The 19,383-nt window shown below is 53.9% G+C and overlaps 1 protein-coding gene across 7 annotated transcripts in view; it reads right to left on the bottom strand.

Annotated features, from left to right (window-relative positions):
- Cntfr (ciliary neurotrophic factor receptor) overlaps positions 1–18,897 on the bottom strand; it is a 41,562-nt gene extending 22,665 nt beyond the window's left edge. For 2 of the 7 annotated variants that reach the window (XM_076845870.2, XM_076845877.2), the window contains exons 1-2: positions 15,169–15,334; positions 6,878–6,989 (exon numbers count right to left, since the gene is read on the bottom strand). The gene's annotated coding sequence lies outside the window, so the exon portion shown is untranslated. Of the gene's footprint in view, positions 1–6,877; positions 6,990–15,168; positions 15,335–15,595; positions 15,781–16,581; positions 16,602–17,101; positions 17,199–18,877 lie in introns of those variants that run through there. The other 5 variants (XM_076845875.2, XM_076845873.2, XM_076845874.2 and 2 more) reach the window with 5 other exon arrangements.
- Between the last annotated feature and the right edge of the window lie 486 nt (positions 18,898–19,383).

Here is a 19,383-nt window from a genome sequence, read left to right as displayed (position 1 = left end):
CCCCCCACCAGGGAGCGGGTGGGCCCAGGTCAGGGGCCAGCTCCTGGGCTGGAGCTGGCTGGCCATGGGCTGGCTCCCACTCCCTGTGGTGTCTCTTCCTTCTGTTTCTCCGAGTCTCTTGTCTCTGGCTCTATCCCTTTTCCTTCCTCTCTAAATCCAGACCTGCTCCTCCTCTCAGCTCTTGGTGCCCCAAGTGGTATAGGACCCAGAAGCTATGGCTGGGTTTGGCTTCTCCTTTACTCTTCTGGGACTACCACCTCACCACCTACTCCAGAGGCAAGTCCTAGTGCTCAGGGGAAAGGACCCCATGGAAGCACAGGCCCCCTCCTACTACTCAGAAGAGGGTAGGACAAACTGAGCACCAGTGGGAGGGGGGCCAGGAGGGAGGCAGGGGGAGCAGTCCCCCAGCTCCAGCGCTGGCCGAGGTTGTGGAAAAGGAGGCGGCCCAATGTGAGTGAGTTGGGGGGGGGGGTATCCGCACCTGCTGTTGTGACCTCCACAGCCGGAGATGGGGGCCTTGGGGGGGGGGGACAAGATTCCGATGGATTTTGGCAGCAGCCTGGACTCTGAGTGCTCAAACCCCCCACCCCCAGCCTCTTGCACCGTGGGGACCCTGAGATCAACATGTGCGTGCCCTGCTGCACGTGTGTGCGGGTGGGTTTTTTTTTTTTTTTTTTTTTTGGTGGTGGGGGGGTGGGTAGGGCCTTCCCATGATGGGCCTGGCTGGGCAGCTCCTGTCCTGGGAAGATGGGAATCTGTCCCACCAGCCTGTGTCCACATGAAAAGGCCCAGTTGGGGCCCTGCAAGCTGTGGTAATCCATACACATAATGTGCTTAAGCACCACTTTAGATGCAGAAGACCCAGATTATCTCCCTCAGAAGTCAACTGGTCCAGACCCCGACCTCTTGAATAGGGACGCTGGGAGGGGCACATTCATATCCTCCCTTTGGGCACATGGGCTCTGAGCAGCTTCATAGAACTTGAGGCCTAAATGTCAAATCCTCTATCATCCAACACTAGTTCAGAGTCTCTTCTGGCTTCCAGAATAATCAGGAGGACCGTTCCACCCAGGAAGGACCTCACACCAGTCAGGTTAAGTGATCCTCTTGTAGGACAGAATGCTACATCAGGAAATTAGCTGGAAGGATTCCATGAGGGTGGAGGTAGACAGGGAAACAGTATTGAGGTGAGACTTCCCTTAGCTGGTAGGGGCACAAGAAAGGGTCCACAGCAGGTAGCGGGTGGTCAAGAGGTGGGCTCCATGAAGACATGGTCCTTCATGGAGACAGAAAAATGGACAACACGGCTTTCCAGATTTTGAGTGTGGTTCAAAGATTCAATTTGTCTCAGCATCTCCTACCATACCACACCCTGGCTCCATCACTGCTGTGGTACCAATATACCCTTGAAAATATACACAGAAGCCCACGCATGCAAGCCTGTACACACACATTCACACACACACCCCACCAAGGGATGGGGCAGCAATGCAAGCGAAGCATGGGTTTGTAACACTAAAAACTGAAGATGGTCTTTCTGACAGAGCAGGAGTTGAGTGGGGGTTGGGGGAGACAGAAGATTGGACTGTCTTTTTATGGAACAGTGATCTGTTCTTTCTGCCCCCCTAACATGCATGTGTACTGTGCATGCTCCTTCTGAGAAACCTTCTGGTCTGCTGGGCAAGAGCAAGCCATCCTTCCTCCCCCTTTCTCCCCTCCTTCACAGTGGGGAAGCCAGAGCAATCTGTTCCTGATGGGTAAACACAGGCATGAGTATGCGCACACACATGCTCACACACACACACATCAGCAATTCAGGGTCACACAGAACCCAATGCTTACTTTACCCCAAGAGCGCACACTTGGGCTTTTACTGCCACTCTGGGGCAGAGTGTCCCAGAGTCCCCCCCCACACACACACACACACTCACACACTTCCACAAACACACAGCCAGAGCTTTACAGACACACCCAGGAAGCCTCTCACAGACACTGGCATTCAGAGTCTACCATAATGGCCACACATCACGGCCTCCCACATGGACACCCACTGCCATAGCCTCACGCACGCTGGTGTGCATACACACGCACATACAGTCAGTCACACATACACGCACAGACTCCCTCACACAAAACAGTCATGGTCTCACATATGGATACCATCACACACTCAGAATAGTCGACCTTCCACATAGGCTCCACTGTGCACCTCCAGAAACTCAGAGTCCCCCAGTCACCCTCAGCCTCGCAGCCCACACCCACAATGGTAAATAACACAGATCCACACTCAACAGTCACACCATACTGGGACCTCAGGTTGCTTAGCTGTGCTTAAGGAGAGAAATAAAGTCCAGGGTAGCCTAAGGCAGGAATGGAAAAGAAAGGGAAAACTTTGTTGGTCCTTAAAAGGCAAAGAAATAGATAATTATTCCCCTGGCAGCTCCTTCCACCCCTAACCCTGCTTTCAACAGCATTAGGGAAAGAAGGGAGATCCAGGCCAGACTGGAGGGGTAAGGAAACCCCTGTGTGAGAGAGATGGTAGCACTGGTAGAGGCAGGAGCCAGAAAACCCCAGAATCAGCCCACTCCCCAGGCCCTTGCTGCCTCCCCCACCTTTCCCTTCTTCAAGATGAGAACAGCAGCAGCTCTCAGTCTCTCTTATCTGCTGTGTGATCCCAGGCTTCTCTGTTACCTCTCTGTGCCTGTACTGTCCCTAGGGTACCCAGATGTCAGCCCTCAATGCAGAAGGGGCAGAGAAGGAGTAGGAGATGAGGTCCTGAACTCAACGACTCCTGGCTCCACCAAAACCCTGTCATCACTCTTAGGCCCAAAGAGAGATGGGGAGAGATGCCCAGAAGTAGGCAGATTGGGCTCTTTCCTAACTAATCACTGAGGACATGAGTCCCAAAGCCTCCTTGGATCCTGTAGCCCAAACCCCCACCACAGGAGCCAATGCTGAGTCGCTGTCCAGGCAGAATGGAATCCAGGCTTGGTTGGCCAGTCCCCAACTCTGGAACAATTGGCAGCGTTGTTGACATCCTTACCACTTGCCACTCCAGGTGTAGCAGGGGCCCTCACGCCCCCATCCTAAAAGGAGCCTGATTGGGCTCCATGGAAGCCAGGCACAGCAACAGGACCTAAGGAAATCAGGCACGGGAAATCCCATAAAGCCAGGTGATAGGGATTTGTGGAAAGCAAGCAGCAGGGACAAAAGAAACCAGGCAGCAGGGTGTAAGGAAACCAGGTAACAGGGCCCAAAAGAAGACAGACTGTGGGGTCCAAATGAAACCAGGCAGTAGGGACTAAAGTTAGCTAGGAGGTGTAGACAAATGAAGCCAGGCTTTGGGGATCAAATGAAACTAGGCAAGAGGCCCACAGGATGTAAGAAAAGAAAGATATCAGGAGCTCATCCCCTGTCTAGATGTCACCCCCACACCCTGGGCCTCTCTCTCAGTAGTCCCCCTCCCACCCAGGCAATGGTCCCCTCCCCCAGGCTGCTGGACACAGCCAGAGCCCCCTCCCCTCTCAGAGGCCTGGTCCAACTGCAGCCAATGGGCCCCGGCCCCATCCCTGGGACCTCAGGAAGTCCCAGTCCCTCCCACCGGCTGCAGAGGCAGGGGGGCTGGGGGGAGAGAAAGAGAAGAGAAGAGAGACAGCTTGGCAGGGGGAGCGCGCCGAGCAGCCGCGGGGGGCGGGGGCCGAGAAAGGAGCGGGAAGCGCCGAGGCGGGCTGGCGGGCTGGCGCGGGCGGGGGCGTCTCGGCAGCGGCGGCGGGGGTGACAAGTCCTCCGGCCCTGCGGCCGTGCGGCCACTGACCTGGGTCCCCGCGCAGGCGCCCGTCGATGCCTCCGGCGCTCCGTGGGTCCGCTCGGCCGCCCGCGGGCATCGGGTCCCCGGGGCTCAGGGCTGGGGCCCCGGCAGCCCCGGCCAGCCCGGGAGGCAACAGCAGGCCCCCCGCCCCGGGAGAGCCCCGGCGGGCCGGCAGGCAGGCGAGGGGCCGACCGGCCAGGCCGGGAGCTAAGCGGGCGAGCCGCGAGCGAGCGGGCCGGGAGGAGGGGAAGAAGGAGCGCGCCGCGAGCGAGCGAGCGAGCGAGCTAGCGGAGGGAGCGAGTGAGGGACGGCATGCAGTGAGGTCATCCTTTGAATCTAATTGTCTGAGTCAGGAGGAGATGTGGCACTTGATGCTGGGGGAGGGGAGGGGAAGGGACCCTCGGCTCCCGCCCGGGCTCCTCCTCACACCCAGGTTTGGCCGGGCCTTCCTTGCCCCCGCCCAGGACGATGTGTCTCCGGCCAACCCAGTCTGCCCGTCTCAGGGCTGACCTCTGCTGCCTGGGGTATCAGCAAGCAGCAGATGCAGAAGCCAGTCCTGGCCCTCGACCTCTTTCCTATCTTCTTGGGAGTGATGGAGACACCCTGCCCTGGGCCCAGGTCACCTTCCCATATTTTTTTAGGGTATGGAAAGCTCCCAACGCACCCGCAGGTCATATTTCTGCCCTCTGAGGAGAAAGGGGGAACTTCAGCCAGCCTTTCAAGATACCTTTGTGCACTTTAAGAAGATGGGGCCCCATACAAGTTACTTCCTGCACTGGGAGTTTAGTGGAATCTGGGAATGGAACCCCAGCTCACCCTCTTGCCCTGTGAGAATGATAGTGCACATTCCACCAAGTCCTCCAGTATTTTCTGTACCTGGGAAGAGATGAAGACCACCCCCCCCCTCCAATTAACCCAGGATCTCCCTATTCTTGCTTGTTTAAGCTCAAGCCCCCATTCAGGAGAGATAGGAGCAGGGCCAGATTCCTAAGGTCTGCAGGAGCTGCCCAAGGAATGGTTGGGGGCGAGTCAGCAGCTGGGCCCTGGGCCTGTCAGCATACACACCCCTACGTGTATACATACACTCACACATGTGCATGCACACACACGTGCACATATACAGGGTGGGGGGCACAGGCAGCTGGGGATGCTCACACTATGGGCCGCATACCCCTCCCCTTGCCCCCATGGGGGAGGGGTGATAAATATTTAAGGGGCTTTTAGCTCAGAAGGGGCTGAAGCTGGGGGAGGGAGGGGGATCCACACTGCCTGATTAATGGGGTTACGGGCTTGGATCAATCCATCCGCCCGCCACTCCCTCCTCCCTCCTCCCTCCTCCCTCCCTCCCTCCGCCTAATGCGCTTTATCAGGAGACGCTTTTCTGACTTGGCAGCATCGGGCGTTTTAAATAGACCCATTTAGAGCTGGGGTTGGGGGGGAGAAGGAGGGGGTGGAGAGAGACAGAGATTGAGACAGGCTGGGAGACAGAGACGACCAGGGGAGAGAGAGATGCCGTACAAGAGAGAGACTGGGAGAGGAGAGACGGAGGAGATGCACAGAACTGAGAAGAGAGACTAAGGGTGAGACTCTTATGGAGGCTGAGATGGAGAAAGAGATGATGGGAGGCCAAAGGGAAGGTGGAGGGCTGTACAGCAGAAACAAACACAGAAAGAGAGAAGGAGAGAAGAAAGGAGGCACCAGCAGCAGGAAGAAATCCAGAGAGAAGCTCTCTCTGCAAGGGCTAAGTGCTAGCCTGGGAGACAGCAGATATCTTTTATTTCCAAAAACAGTTTTTCATCCACTTTGTTAAATTAAAAAGCTGTTTTTAAAGTGATGCTGGAGGTGCTGCTGGAGGAGGGTGGCTAGAACTGCCAAGTCCTCCCTCCCGGGCCTCTTCCTCGGCCCCCACAGAAGCTGCCTCAGCCTGAGCCCCTGGGGTGTCTCCAGCTCCCCTGCTCTCCTCGATCCTCTAAGATCCCCAGGGACAGGGTCAGGGCATCTGAGCTACTGTTCACTGGCAGGAAGTCCTTCCTGCTGTCTGGCCTCAGTCCCTCTTGCTGCAGAGAGCATATTCTCTCCCCTGAGCACTAGCCCTCTCTTCTTTTCCTGTCTCCTTAAGGTAGTCCCAGTTTAGGGGAAGATCACATGACTCAAGGCTCAGTAGCCCACTTTCCTAATAAGCCATCAAACTCCTACCAGGTGTGCCCCCCGAAAATATTATCTATCATTCTGTAAATCCATTTCCTAGTCCATAATTCACCCCATGTCCTTGAGTCACTGGGTGGAAAGATTAACTCTATGCCCCTGTAGAGGAATCTCCTCTTTCCTCTTCTCATGGGCCCTGGTTCCATCTAGTTCCTTTTAAGGCCATGTGTCAGCCTGGGGTACCCCACTCCACTCTCAATAACACCCCACTCTTAGTTCTGAAGGGTTACAGCCCCCCACCCCCAGGCCGGGAAAATGGCCAGTCTGTTTGGGAGCTGAGATGAAAAGCCCAGCCGGCCTTTGTGGGCCTCTGGCGGGTTTTGGACAATAGGCCCTTCCGTTCCGCTCCACTGCCTCAATTCCTTGGATGCCCCCACCCCGGGGCTGCCAATCCAGGGGCCTTGCCTAAACTGAATGAGAGGCAGGGAGAGTCAGACTCAGCCCCACAGCTGGCCCCAAAAGATTCTGGACCTTCCGACCTGCCATTCTATCTCCTCCAAGCCCAGCTGCTCCCTAATCAAGCCAGAGAGATGTTTTGGGGCAGAGAGGGAAACTGAAGACACTGAAACAGAAACATATTCCCACATCTGGGATTCAACCCCTCTCAGTGTACAACTCAATTTCCTGACCTGGTTTTGCTCTTGCCTGTGTGACTATGGATAAATCTCTTCCCTTCTCTGGGCCTATCATGGGGGCAAGAAAAGCCCCAAGACAGGATGATTCCCAAATTTCAGGAGGCAGAAGGATAGGGGAACAGAAGGAAAGGGTCTCAGGTCCTTCACCCCTGTCCTCTAGACCTACACCCTCAATGCACCTGGTGATGCCCTGAGATGGATCTGCCCTGACTGGGCCCCCGGCACCTACCTCTTCACCACCAGCCACACTCCAAGCACATCAATGTCCTTTTCTTCCTCTAGACCACTCTTCCCAGGACTTCCAAAACCAAGGGGGTGGGATGATGTGACAAGTCTGGATTCTAGAAGGGCAAAGGGCACAAATCAGAGGTCACAGAGGAGTCACAGGTCTTAGTTCAACTCAAGAGCTCATTCCATACTCACAACCACACTGTGAGAAGGGGAGACCAAGGCGAGCAGCAAACAAATGTCTGAAAGAGGAAAAGTCAGGGTAGTATGGATTCACATCAGCACCACTTGCTGAATTCAGTTCTGAACCACAGGAACCAAGGGAGGTCAGAAGACAGTGGCCTGACGCTACTCGCAGATACACATCCCCAGAAAATCCAGAATCCCCACACAGTTTGCAGACACAGTCTCCACATCACACACATTCTCACATGCACTCACACAGACAAAGGTCACCGGTATAGCATCAACACCCACTGTCATAACAACCTCTTCTTTATCACCACTCGTTTATTGAACATCTGTTATGTGCCAGGAACTATATTAGGCACTTTATATACATCATCTCATTTAAGTCCTCATGACTTCTCCACAAGGTAAGTTCTATTATTCTTCCCATTTGACGGCTAAGAAAACAGAGAGGTTAAGTAATTGCCCAAGACCACAGAGTTGATCAGTTCTATAGCCTAGATTTTAGTCCAGATCTAACTCCAAAGCCTTTCTGTTATACCAATTTGCCTATGGAGCTCTCTCACCCACTTGCACAGTGCCTTCCCTAATAATAATAACAACAGGTAAAAGCTAGGCATGGTGGCACACACTTGTAATGCCAGTTACTCAGGTGACTGAGGCAGGAGGATCACAAGTTCCAGGTCAGCCTGGACCACTCAGTAAGACTCTGTCTCAAAATAAAAAGGGATGGGGATACAGCTCATTGTTAGAACACCCCTGGGTTCAGTCCGTCATACCCCGCACACAATAACAACAAAACGGGGTACAAATTTTGTTATTTATTTTTGGCAGTACTAGGGACTGAACCCAGGGCCTCACATTTGGGCAAGTGCTCTACCAACTGAGCTACATCCAACTGAGCAGGTCCTTGATTAGCCAGGCATTATGATAAGACCTAACTTACAGTTTTGTACTGAATCATTAAAACAAACTTTGGAGGTAAGCCCGTTTCCGTTTTTCAGATGAGAAAACACATTCAGAGAACAAAAGCAGCTAGCCTGAAGTCACACTACGGTAGTTGTAAGGGAGCTGATGATGAACTCGGGTATCTTGAAAGTCACTGATGTTTTTCTATGGATTCCAGCCACTCAACAGACTCCTTACCTTCTGACAATCCTCAGAGTCCAAAAGGTCCCAGATGTATCTGTCAAAGGTATGATTAGGTGCCTAAACACATAACCACGAGAAAGGGACTCCATGTCATCTAATCCAGCACACAGATGCAGACTCCACTGACCAGGGAGAGAGAACCAGAAACTCAAACAAGGTGTTAGAGACAGGCTGGCTGATGATAGACACAAAACACACAAGACACAGGCTTAACATGAGGGATGCAGAAAGGAAGACAGAGACAAAGCCAAACAATGACAGACAGTTGGAAACAACAGAATAGAAGAGGGTACAGGCTGCAATGAGAACACAGTCCACTGATCCGCAGAGAAACACCTATAGACCCATCTGACCTTCACAAGAAAAAAAACTGTAAAAGCAAGCAAAGCTCCAGCTGTGTGTGGCAGGTATGTGTGTGCATGTTGGGAGAAGCATGCAGAGTCTTATCACTACCCACATTACACCAGCTGCTTCCAGCAATTTCATCTGATTAATAATAAATGCCCCATAATTACAGCCGCTCCCCTAGCCCTTCTTCCTGTTTTTTGTCAGCTGCTGCCAGGCCAGCCCCCTGCAGACCCCATGGCCCACTCCATCCTCACCTGCTGCTTTCTAGTAGGCTGAGAGAACCTGAGCCTACAGAAGAGACCAATCTGGGGGAATACCCATCTCTCCATCTTAGATTAATGCCCTTTGGCTCAAAGCAAAAAGTTATCTCAGGTAGGTCTCATTAAGAACCCTCTCTCACTACCTGTACATAACCTGTGACCTCTAATATGGCCTAGGGGGCTGGGTCTGAAATGCAGGGAGATGAATTCCTTATCATTCACTGGCTGAAGGAAGTCTCCATCCACAAACCAACTAGCCTTGGAATCCTCTGAGCTGGGCACCGGAAGGGACCCTCACCCCATCCCTCCAACCCCAGATAGCTACTATCTCCGCCCACTTATGTACCCTCCAGCTCTGGACACCCAGTGGCTCCGCCTCCCCATTCCTGAGCCCCCCTCCCAGGTTCACCTCCTTCCAGGCCTCCCACCCTAGAGCTCCAAGGCAGCTCTATCAGAATCAGCTGCGGGTTTGTGCTGATCTGTTTCTAATCGCTGGGACCTGGTTCACGCTTGCCCCCCCCCCAATATTGATTCCATTATTTGGAGAGTCATTGACGTCAGGGGCCTGGATGTGTTCCAAAACCACCCTCTTTCCAGGCCTGGGCCAGGGCCCAGCCCCCAAACCCCACCCCACGTTGAGATTTCACTGAGGGGCCCAGAAAGGTCAGCTCATGAGCCAAGGTCACATGGCATCAGCTCCCAGACTCTGGGCTCCTCTTGCCTTTTAGGGACCACTGTGTAGTCCCTTCTCCTGGGGCAACGGACTATACAAAGGCCTGGGAGTCAAAAGTGAGGTAGAGATATACAAAAGGGGTCTGAAGACCTTCATTGGAACTTAGGCTCGCAGGAACGGCTCTGAGGAGATAGGCATGGGGTAGTGGCTTAGGAAAGGGCACTTCGGATAGAGTTTGTTTTCTTTGCCACACACTTATTTAGAACATCCTGAGGCTAGACTTGAAAGGGTTCTTACTGACTACTTGATTTTTATGTCTGGTATTGGCTATATCTCTAGACTCTCTAAGAAGGAAATTCTCTGCCATATAAAACAATGAATAACCCTGAATGTTGCCATAATTTCACTCACTGACACTGCTGATCTTATAAATCTTTGCTCTGTATAAAACAAAGGCTCTGTCTCCTGTGCATCTCCCACCTGTGCTTGTCTCGGCTTCCCCATCCTCACATTCTCAGCCTCTGGCTCTGAGTGAGTGCTGTGAGCCTTCTCTGCCTCTGTCCCACCAAGACGCAGCCACTACTATACTGGCCCACGCCAGCAACTCTTCTGCTCCGGCAGGACCAAGTATTTTCAGGATATGAACCCTGTGTTCTCAAACATTAATAACCAATGTGGAAAATCCATGCTGCCCGCTGCAGCTACACAGCCTCAGGACTCGGCCCTGGAGGTCCAGAGATGCAATCCATTCCCTCGGCTACACTCCAAGAAACCCAGACCTAAGGAGAATGAGAGTCACACTCACAACCACAGGAGAATAAAGATTTTCCCACCATCCTGTGAAGCTGGGGAGAGGGCAGAATGACCTCCAACTTCTGCCACAGAATCAGGGTTATTGCCTTGCCCACTTTCCCTTATCAAGCCTTTGTATTCCTTCCCTAAGTGAAGGGAAGTTCTTCCTATAGTCTAGCCTGCAAACCAATCAAGGTTCCTTTGAGCCCCAAAGGGGTGTACAATAGGGTGTCTTGGGTCTCAAGTCACAAACCCCAGACCCTCTGGGTCTCAATTTGTGTTCATTTCTCCACCTTTATGGAGAACCTACTCCCTGCCAAGCACTGTGCAGGCAGCCAGTGACAGTCCTGGCCACAAGGAGAACAGGGTCTGATGGAAGAAAAAAAGATGGACATTGCTCACTTAAATCTGCCCTGCTACTGCATACCAGGTCTGTTTCAGGTGCAGGGTACAGTGGTGAACAAGGCAGACCCAGTACCTGGGTCCCACCAAACTCACAGGTAACTACTATACTACACTGTGGAGTGTTGGGCTGGGAAAGAATAGGTAGAGTATGGTGGGGCACACTGACTGCTGTGGGTCTGCAGAAATCTGTCCTCTTGCAGTACTGAGGACTCTTCAATTTATTCCTAAACTCCAGTCAGGCCCTTACACGGACCAGAAGTCACCACCATGATCTACCTTCAGGTTGTCCTACTGTAGCACTAACCCTGGCTTCTGGGAGCAAGGTCTGTCCTTCCCCACATCTATTCTAACTCCTCTTTCCACCCCTTGGCCCCTGAGCTCCTGGGTTTGGTGACCCCCCAATCCAGCACAGCTCTGCTTTGGGGGCTTCTTTGCCCTCTGCAGAGGTAAAGGGGAATGATGACTGTAGGCTCTCTACCCACAGGGACCACTTGCCTCCCCAGCCCCTCCCCACAGGAAGCTGGAGCCCTTGTGGGTGTGGTCACCCAGGGCCACAGGAGTTTACACAGCTGAGTTCTCCCCACTCCCCACCCCCATGGTGGGCTTGGAGGAGGGGTCAGCTCTCCCTTCTCAGCCTTCTTACTCTCTGGGACCCCCCCCCCAACCAGGCACACATGGTCCCCCCCAACCCATCTGCATTTCAAAGAAAATCCACTCCATATGTTTCCGATTCATTTACACTTCAACTCACCATGGGGGGGCAGAGAGCAGGACGCCTTGCCTCCAAGCCCCCCACCCCCATAGGGGGACTGGAGAGCATGTGTCCCCTTCAGGGACATGGAGCAGCTAAAGCTCAGCCATTTCAGCCTGGGGTGGGGGTGGGGGCTGCAGGCCAGCACTCTATAGTGTGAGCCCCATGAGAGGATAGTCTGCCTCGGTCAGCCCCACCTATTGGTCTCCATAGCTGGAGGGCAAGTGGAGTCCAGGGTTATATCTCTAAGATAGGTGAAGTTCCAGGGCTTGTTGCAGCCTAGCCCCTACTCCCCAGGGTTACTGCTTTTCTGAGGAGTAGAGTAGGGATCTATGGGGCAAGTCCTGGAGCCAGCATAACAACTCAACAGACATTCCAAGAAACACTGTGAGACATAGCATAATATGGCCTCTACTCCTCTCCAGCCTGTGCAGAGAAGAGAAGAAAGAAAAGGTGCATTCCATTCCAGTCTCCTCCTCCAGCTTTCTTCTCATCACAGGTTTTGGGGCTACCAGTTCTTTTAGAATCACAAATTCAGCACCCTGGAACAGTCCCTGGAGCCAGAGGCAAACTCACCCGGTCAATCTTCACACCCCTCCCATCCCATGGATGACCGGGATGGGATGGGGAAGATGTCTTGAGAGGACATGAATCTGATTTCCCCACACCTAGCTCTTTCTACCACAGAAGGGGTATGTGCATGGCACGTGGAGGGCTCTAAGGGTTCATGTTACCTCTGAACCACCAAACCACTTAGAGTTTCTGCCAAGAACCTAGTCTCCTTGTAGAAGGCAAGGCAGGGAGGTTCAACTGGATCTGTTTCCCATTATTACCCCCTCCATTGGCCCACAACCCAAGTGAGGGAGGTAATCAAATGTACATCCCATCTCCTCCCCATCTTTGGAGGAGACTGGTCTTGGAGCAGACTTTTGTTCACCTCAATTGTCCCAATACCACCACAAACGGAAAGAAAGCATGGGCACGCTTTATTGAGTCCTAAGCTCCAGTGGGATTGTGAACACCACAATCTTAGTGTGGGTCTGAATGTGAGCTCCTGGGCAGAAGTGGAGTTTAGTGTAAGTGCCAGGGTTTAATGTCAGTCTGAATGTGAACTCCCAAATGGAAGTATGAGTTTGAGTGTGAACCCAAGTTCTAGGTATGTCCGACTATAAGCTCCAGTGAGTCAGAATGTGAATTTCAGGATTGAAATGTACTAACTTTGAGTCCCAGGATTCCCAAACAAGTCAGTGTAAGTCTGAGCCCTTAGTCTTAAGAGCCTTTCAAGTATGAGCTAAGTGTCCCGTATGAGTCCAAATGAGTACTACACTTCCTTTTTGAGACTGAGCGTGAGCTCCTCCATGCCAATGTGAGACTGACTGTGAACATCAGGAGCCCAGTATAAGCTTAAGTGATTCCAGGATGGAAGTGAGAATCTTGAGTGTACACATTAAGAGTTCTAGCGTGAGCTCCAGGATCCTAATGGGAACTTGAATGTGAGTCACAGGATCTCACATGAGTCTGAGGGAGTCACCCAGATCCTGGTATGAGTCTAAGTGTGAGCTACAGGTTACCCATAAGAGTCTGACCCCCAGCCTTCCCATGTGAATCTAAGTGTGAATCCAAAGGTCCTAATATGAACCTAAGTTAGGTATAGGGTCCCTACAGAGTCTCAATCTGAACCCTAGCATGGAGATATGAGGGTGAATGCCAAGATGAAACTGTGACTCTGACTAGGAAATGCAGTGTCCTATATAAGTCCTTGAATTCAAATGTGAGCCCTAGGTTCCCTATGTGAGTCTGAGTGTGAGCCTTAGTCTCAGTGTGACTCTGAGTTCCAGCATTTAAGTGTGAATTTAAAGAAGCTTCCAAGTTTTAGTGTGAGTCTGAGTGTGAGCCCTAGAACCCCAGAAGTTTCTAAGCATTAGCTCTAAGTTTCAATGTAAATCTATGAGCTAAAGAATAGAAATGTCTGGGTAAGTGTGAGCATACAGTCCCACTGTGAGTCCAAGCATGAGAACAGAGGACCAAGGAGTGTAAACCCTAGGACTAAAGTATGTATCTGGATATGAGCCCCAGAATATAAGTGTGAATCTGAGTGTGAGTCTCAATGTCCTGGTGTAATTCTGAATGTGAGGCCACATGAGTGTGAATGTAAAACCCAAGACCCAGAATGAGTTTATTTCCCAGTGTGAATCTGAGTGTGAATTCCAGAGCCAGAGGGTTTCAAGTGTGAACTTGAAACTTCTAGTGTTTGTGTAGGCTCAGGGTCCCACTTGGAGTATCAGTATCAGAGAATGAATCTTTAGCTCCATCTCACCAATCCTGCCCAGAGCCCCAGGAACAGACCAGATTTGTGAAGGGTCATGAGACTGGAGGCAGAGGCATAGTTTGAGAGGTACAGTGCCCTCCACCCAAGTCCTGGCCAGCCCTACATCCCTAGGAATATTTAATTGTTCAAGCCCCATCCCGACGCATGCAACAGCATGCCATCACACCCAGTGTTTCGGAACCCCTGAATGTACAGCAATTAAGGATGCACAAACATACCCAGTATTTCAGACTCCCACCACCTTAGTGATTAGCCACACAAACACCCCCAGTAACACAGATACAAATATATCCTGTATCAAAGGCAAAACAACTAGTGTTACAGACACACTCCTACAGCCGCATGCAGACACACACCCAGTGTTGCAGACAAGCTGCCAGCCATACAGACAATTCTCAAAGAGAGAGACTAGACGAAAGAGAAAGAAAATCCTGAATTTTCAACAAGGCGTGAAATAGTCCTGCCCGCCTGAAGCTACTGGAGGGGGGAGGGGTCCAGAGTGCGAGCGAACAAGCTGAAGGAGCTAGACGCTGGAGCAGAGGCTCCGGAGAGGAGCGAAGCCGAGAGGAGAGCAGAGGAGAGGAGCTGAGAAGGAGAGCTGTCCGTCTGGTGACCTCCCCGCGGCCCAGCCCCCCACGCACGGGGAGATATGCTACTCTGAGCAACATAGGGACACCCGGGTAGGCTCACATAGAGCCGCACAGGAGGAGGCACACCGGCGGACTCACAAAGAGGCACTTGGGGACACATCACTGGCGGACTCACACAAACCAGAGGACTTACAAAGAGACACACTGGGGTAGTCTCACAGCATGTAGATACATCCAGGCGGACTCAGGAGAAAACCACAGGCAGTCCCTCTCTCTATGCCCCCCTCTCTTTCACACACACACACACACATACACACACGCACACGCGTATTCACAGGGACACACAAGCACTGGCAGACGCGCAGCCCGTCCGTTCACACACTCAGGCGCTTTGAAGTCCAGGGTTTTGCCCGAGAAAGTAGCCGCCTTTGGGTGTGCGGGGGCCACTGCTGCCCCCACCCCCAAACCCTGGAATTTTCCCAGACCCAGAGCGTGAGACTGAGGGTAGGAAGAACAGGGACACTTAGGAAAAAACGCCCTGACCATCTCGCTCCAGTCGATTGTCCAGCCTCAAGACCACCACGCCCAACCCCTGGCGCGCCCGGACTTGGGGGCCGCTTCTCCTGCGCCCCCGCCCTCGAGTTTGCGGGCAAAGTTTCTCGTGAACTTTCCTGCCTCCCCCTGCAGCGGGCCCACGCGTGTCCCCTCACTCTTCCCGCGCGCACCCGGGCCACTGGTCCGCTGGTCTTCCCGCCTGAGGGTTCGAGGGTTCAGCTTCGCGCTGACCGCCGCGGGGTACTCACCGCGCCCTAGGGCCACCGGAGCTCCGCGCCGCGCCCTTCGACCGCCCCCGGCAGGGAGCAAGGCAAGGAGCGCGAAGCTAGCACCGCTGCCGGATCCCACCGCCGAACCCCGCGCCGCGCCGGCTGGAGCCGCCGCCTCCGCTGCCGCCGCCGCCGCCCGCTCTGCACCGGCTCCTCAGCGCTCCGCGGCTTTAACCCCCCCATCCTCCTCCCTCCCTCGCGCGCTCCCTCCCTCCTTCCTTCGCCCATGTGACCGCGGGCGCCCGCTCGGCCGCGCGCGCCCTCGCTCCCCTCCCCCTCTCGCCTTGTCTCCCCGCGCCTTCGCGGCCGCGCGCCACGACCCCCTCCCCGCCACGGCCCCCGCGCGTCCCCGCTTTAGCACGCTCCCGTGCTTGGCACGCGCGGCCCGTTCGCGGGGCATGCTTACTCTGCTCAGGCCTGTGAGCCCCCACTCCCATTAGCCCCGTGCAGGCACGCGCCTTCTCCCCCGCTGGCACGCTCGCCGCCCTGGCACGCGTGGCACCCTCTCGCCCTTTCTCGGGCGCGCCCTCCAGACGGCTGTGGCCCCTGTGCTTCACGCGCAGCCCGGGCCGCGGGTCTCACAAACGCGCGCGCACACATACACGCACACCCACTCCGCCAGCTCCCCCAGGGCGACTGGGCGCGCACCCACCCCCAGGGACCGCTCATTCACACTCACTCTCTCACTCAGTCTTGGCCAGGTCTCTTCTGCGCACACTCTCCTATGTTCAGGCCCTGAGTGTCTCACACTGACACCTTGACAAACCCGGGGCCAACTCTGGGGTCCTCCCTCCAGAATCATCGTGAGAGGAGCGCAAGACCGAGCCCCCAGCCCCCACTTTGAGTAAAAGAAACCATCCGGCTCCCCTCCTCCCTTATTCCTACTGCCACCAGCAACGACCCCACTCCTAGTCACATACAGACAAAACCCTGGCTCCAGGGAAAGCGGGCTTTGCGTTTCCCTAACACGGGATGAACCAAACTGGGAGCCCAGGTCCTCCTTTCTTTCCATGTCTCTGATGACACCACCACCACTACCTTCTTCTTTCTCTATCCTCAGGGACACCTGGCCTGGGAAGAAGCCTGCATAGGATGAAGGGAATAGGGATGCTGCGCCCTTAATGCCTGGTGGGGCAATTCCAGCACGTGGGGCAACTCTCCACTAGCTTGGCGCTGGAGGCTCACCCTTTGATCCTTCCTTTTGCAGCATGGGCCTCTGAGGGGCCAGTGAGCTCACTTCACTCGCCCCCGGGCCTCCTGTCTGGCTGCAACATGGGAGATTAAGGATAGACAACCTGATCAACTTCTGAGGCCATGCAAGAGAGCAGTAGAGAGTGGGATGCCAAAAAGAGAACAAGAGGCCCACCCGCTTCCACCCCTCGGATATTTCACCTGGCCTTTGACCCATAATCCCCAGCCTTGCCCCTTCAGGGAACTGCTCCGTGGCTGAGGGTGAAGGGAGGGAAATTTCTCGCTGTTTCCTCACACCCTTCCCCAGCAGGCTGCCTACAACGCCCGGGCCCTTTCCCAACAAATGCCTCAGGGACTCCCATTGCAGAGGAAAACCTTCCCGCCACTGCCAGGGCTTTTCACTTTCACTTCCATGACCGCAGAATCCCCTTGGTACAACCGTCAGGGGTCAATCAGGGCTGAAGCTCAGAAAGGGCTATCTAGGGATTAAGGGCACACAGAGAAATAACTGCGTCTAGCTGAGGTCCAACGCAAACTCACCCACAGTAGATGTTCTCTAATTGGCTTTTCTGGGCCCACTACCCTTCAAAACCCCAAGCAGTGAACCTTTTTAAGATGGTGGGCGCAGGTAAGGAGCGCGGACAGTAAGGAATTGCCCCTCGCCTTGCGCTGAAGCTTAGCCTTGGCGAGGTTAGAGGCTGATGGGTCTGGGTATCTATACCGGGTACGGGAAGGACGGACCGGCGTCGTCGAGATCTGCGGGTCATGGTGGACTGACTTGACTTCCAGATGCTGCTTCTTTCTGCTGGTTGGGAGCAGTCAGGAATTCCGCCCTGGGCCAACGTTCCCTTGCCATCTAGGGACGCGGAGGCTGCCATCGTCCGTGCCGCAGTCCCCAGTGCAGGGCACGGTTCCCACCGGACGACCAGAGTACAGAAACCCGACGTATCGTTGTGTGGGAGGATGCCGAATGAGGACAAGCTCACGTCCGACGGTGTCCTGGGGTCTGTCGGTCATCAGCATCTGGCGCGGGACCCAACGGCCAAGCTTACTTCGCCTGGGCCGCAGCGACACCTGGCGGGAAGTGCTGGATGTATGTTTCCCTCAGGCTGTGGCTTTCGCTAGGCGCTGAGGCCTCCGTGTACTCACCCTACAGAACTTCCAGGGTGCTGCGCCCTCTCCTTGCTGCTGTCACGGCTCAGAACCTGATTTTACTTCAAACCTGAGCTGGGGGAACAGACTACTCGCAGGTTTGCGTTCCTACCACCCTCAGATGTCTTATCTGCACACTGACCTCTGAGATTCGGTGCTGAATCCTCCCTACCACCTTGGGAGCAAAGCTAGGCTTCGTAGGCCAGGCTTCAAAGCCCTACAGGATCCCGCGGCGTTTCCTCTCCAGCTTTCTTCAAGCTGGTATCCCTGGCGGGCGCAAGGTTTGCGGCAGCCCCTTTCTCTATCCTCTTATCCTTAAGCCAAACATCACTTTCCTGACACCTCTCTCCAATCCCCTTCTGCACATTCACTACTTCCCCAGGCTTCAACATTCACCTCTCCCGTTAGGGAGTGTCAGGAAGTTCTCTCCCCTAGGCTGGAACCCCTGTGCTCTACAAGCAATGGAGATACCAGATTTGTGAAGATTGTAAGGCCCTGGGAAATTGGGGGAAGTACATGAGTTTGGGTTGCTAGAATTTTATACCAATCACGAAAGGGGGCTGTATGGCCATGACTTCTCCACCTTGGCAGGTGACTTAAACTTGGACCACCTCCCACTCCTAGCAGTCAATTGGGCCATCCTAAGCCTTTGGACAGCAAAGACTCTTCACCGTTTCTACTTATCTATCTCCAAAGAAGGAATGCCTATAACCTACATCTACGATTGCCTTTGCAGTATTCCCCCAGGAAATGGAACATGTTTCTCACCTACTATACAATCAGAAAGTTCCACTGTGGGACACATCCCTGGTTACCCAAAGTTACAATCTCACACACAGGTCTACAAGTGCCAAACATACTATTCACGTACCCAGTCTCAAAGAATAAAATATATATATTCAAACCTCACTATGGCACAGAGTCCCTTGTTGGGTTAGGAACAAGAGGTCCCAAAAGAGTGGGACTGAGTCCTGGATTCACACTTACACACAATACACACACAAGCACAGGCACACACAGAGTGTGTGTGTCACACAAACACACACGCAGTCACACACGATCTCAATCATACTGGGGTTTGGCGGGTCGGGACGGGCTCCGGGAGGCAGTTACGTAAACGCCCTTACAGCCCCCCCTCGCTCCCCCTTACCCCCCCTGCTTCCTCACGCAGTGCCAGCGCCCGGGGCGGCTTGGCCGGGTCCCGGGAACAGCTCGGCCTCGCGGAGGCTCCAGGCGCCGAGAAACCCGATCCGACACAGCCCAGGGCCGACTCAGGAAGGGGGGCCCAGAGCCCCTCCACTTAGGGTCCAGCCCAGCCCCCCAGGGACGATGCACCCACTCCTACCCTGAAACAGCTCCCAGCACCATCCTAGGATAACACCTGGGACCCGCTCGCAACCCCCACATTCTTCAGTCTTCCTCCTGGAATCCTATTGCCTGGATGACTGCCTCTGTGTGCCTTGACCCTTCCAACCTCTGGCATCAGAAAAGGGCAAAGATTCCCTAAAGGTAGGAGATGGGGGAGGGCTGAAATCACAATGGGGGAAGCTAATTATTCAACCTGAAATTGCCCCCAATTCTCTGGAGCTATCTCCTCGTCCCTCCTCTCCAGAGCTCTCTAAATCCACTCTTATAAAGAGGTTTTCACTACTGCTCCAGTCTCCCTGCCTACCTGCTTACTGATTCCAGGATATTCTATCAGAATTCTAAAGTATTCAGATAGGTCCAAGTCCTCCCTTTCCTCTCTTTGGTATCAGTGGGAAGTTCTAACTCAAGTCTAATCCCAGTTCTTCCTATTTTGCTAGAAAGAAATTTTGAAGGTAACCTAAGGCATTGGGGAACCAAATCCCT

The sequence above is a fragment of the Callospermophilus lateralis genome, chromosome 2 (assembly GCF_048772815.1).
Source record: "Callospermophilus lateralis isolate mCalLat2 chromosome 2, mCalLat2.hap1, whole genome shotgun sequence".
NCBI classification, from domain to species: Eukaryota; Metazoa; Chordata; class Mammalia; order Rodentia; family Sciuridae; genus Callospermophilus; species Callospermophilus lateralis.
The sequence above is the reverse complement of the archived record's forward strand: the minus strand, read 5'-3'. Positions and strand labels throughout refer to the sequence as shown.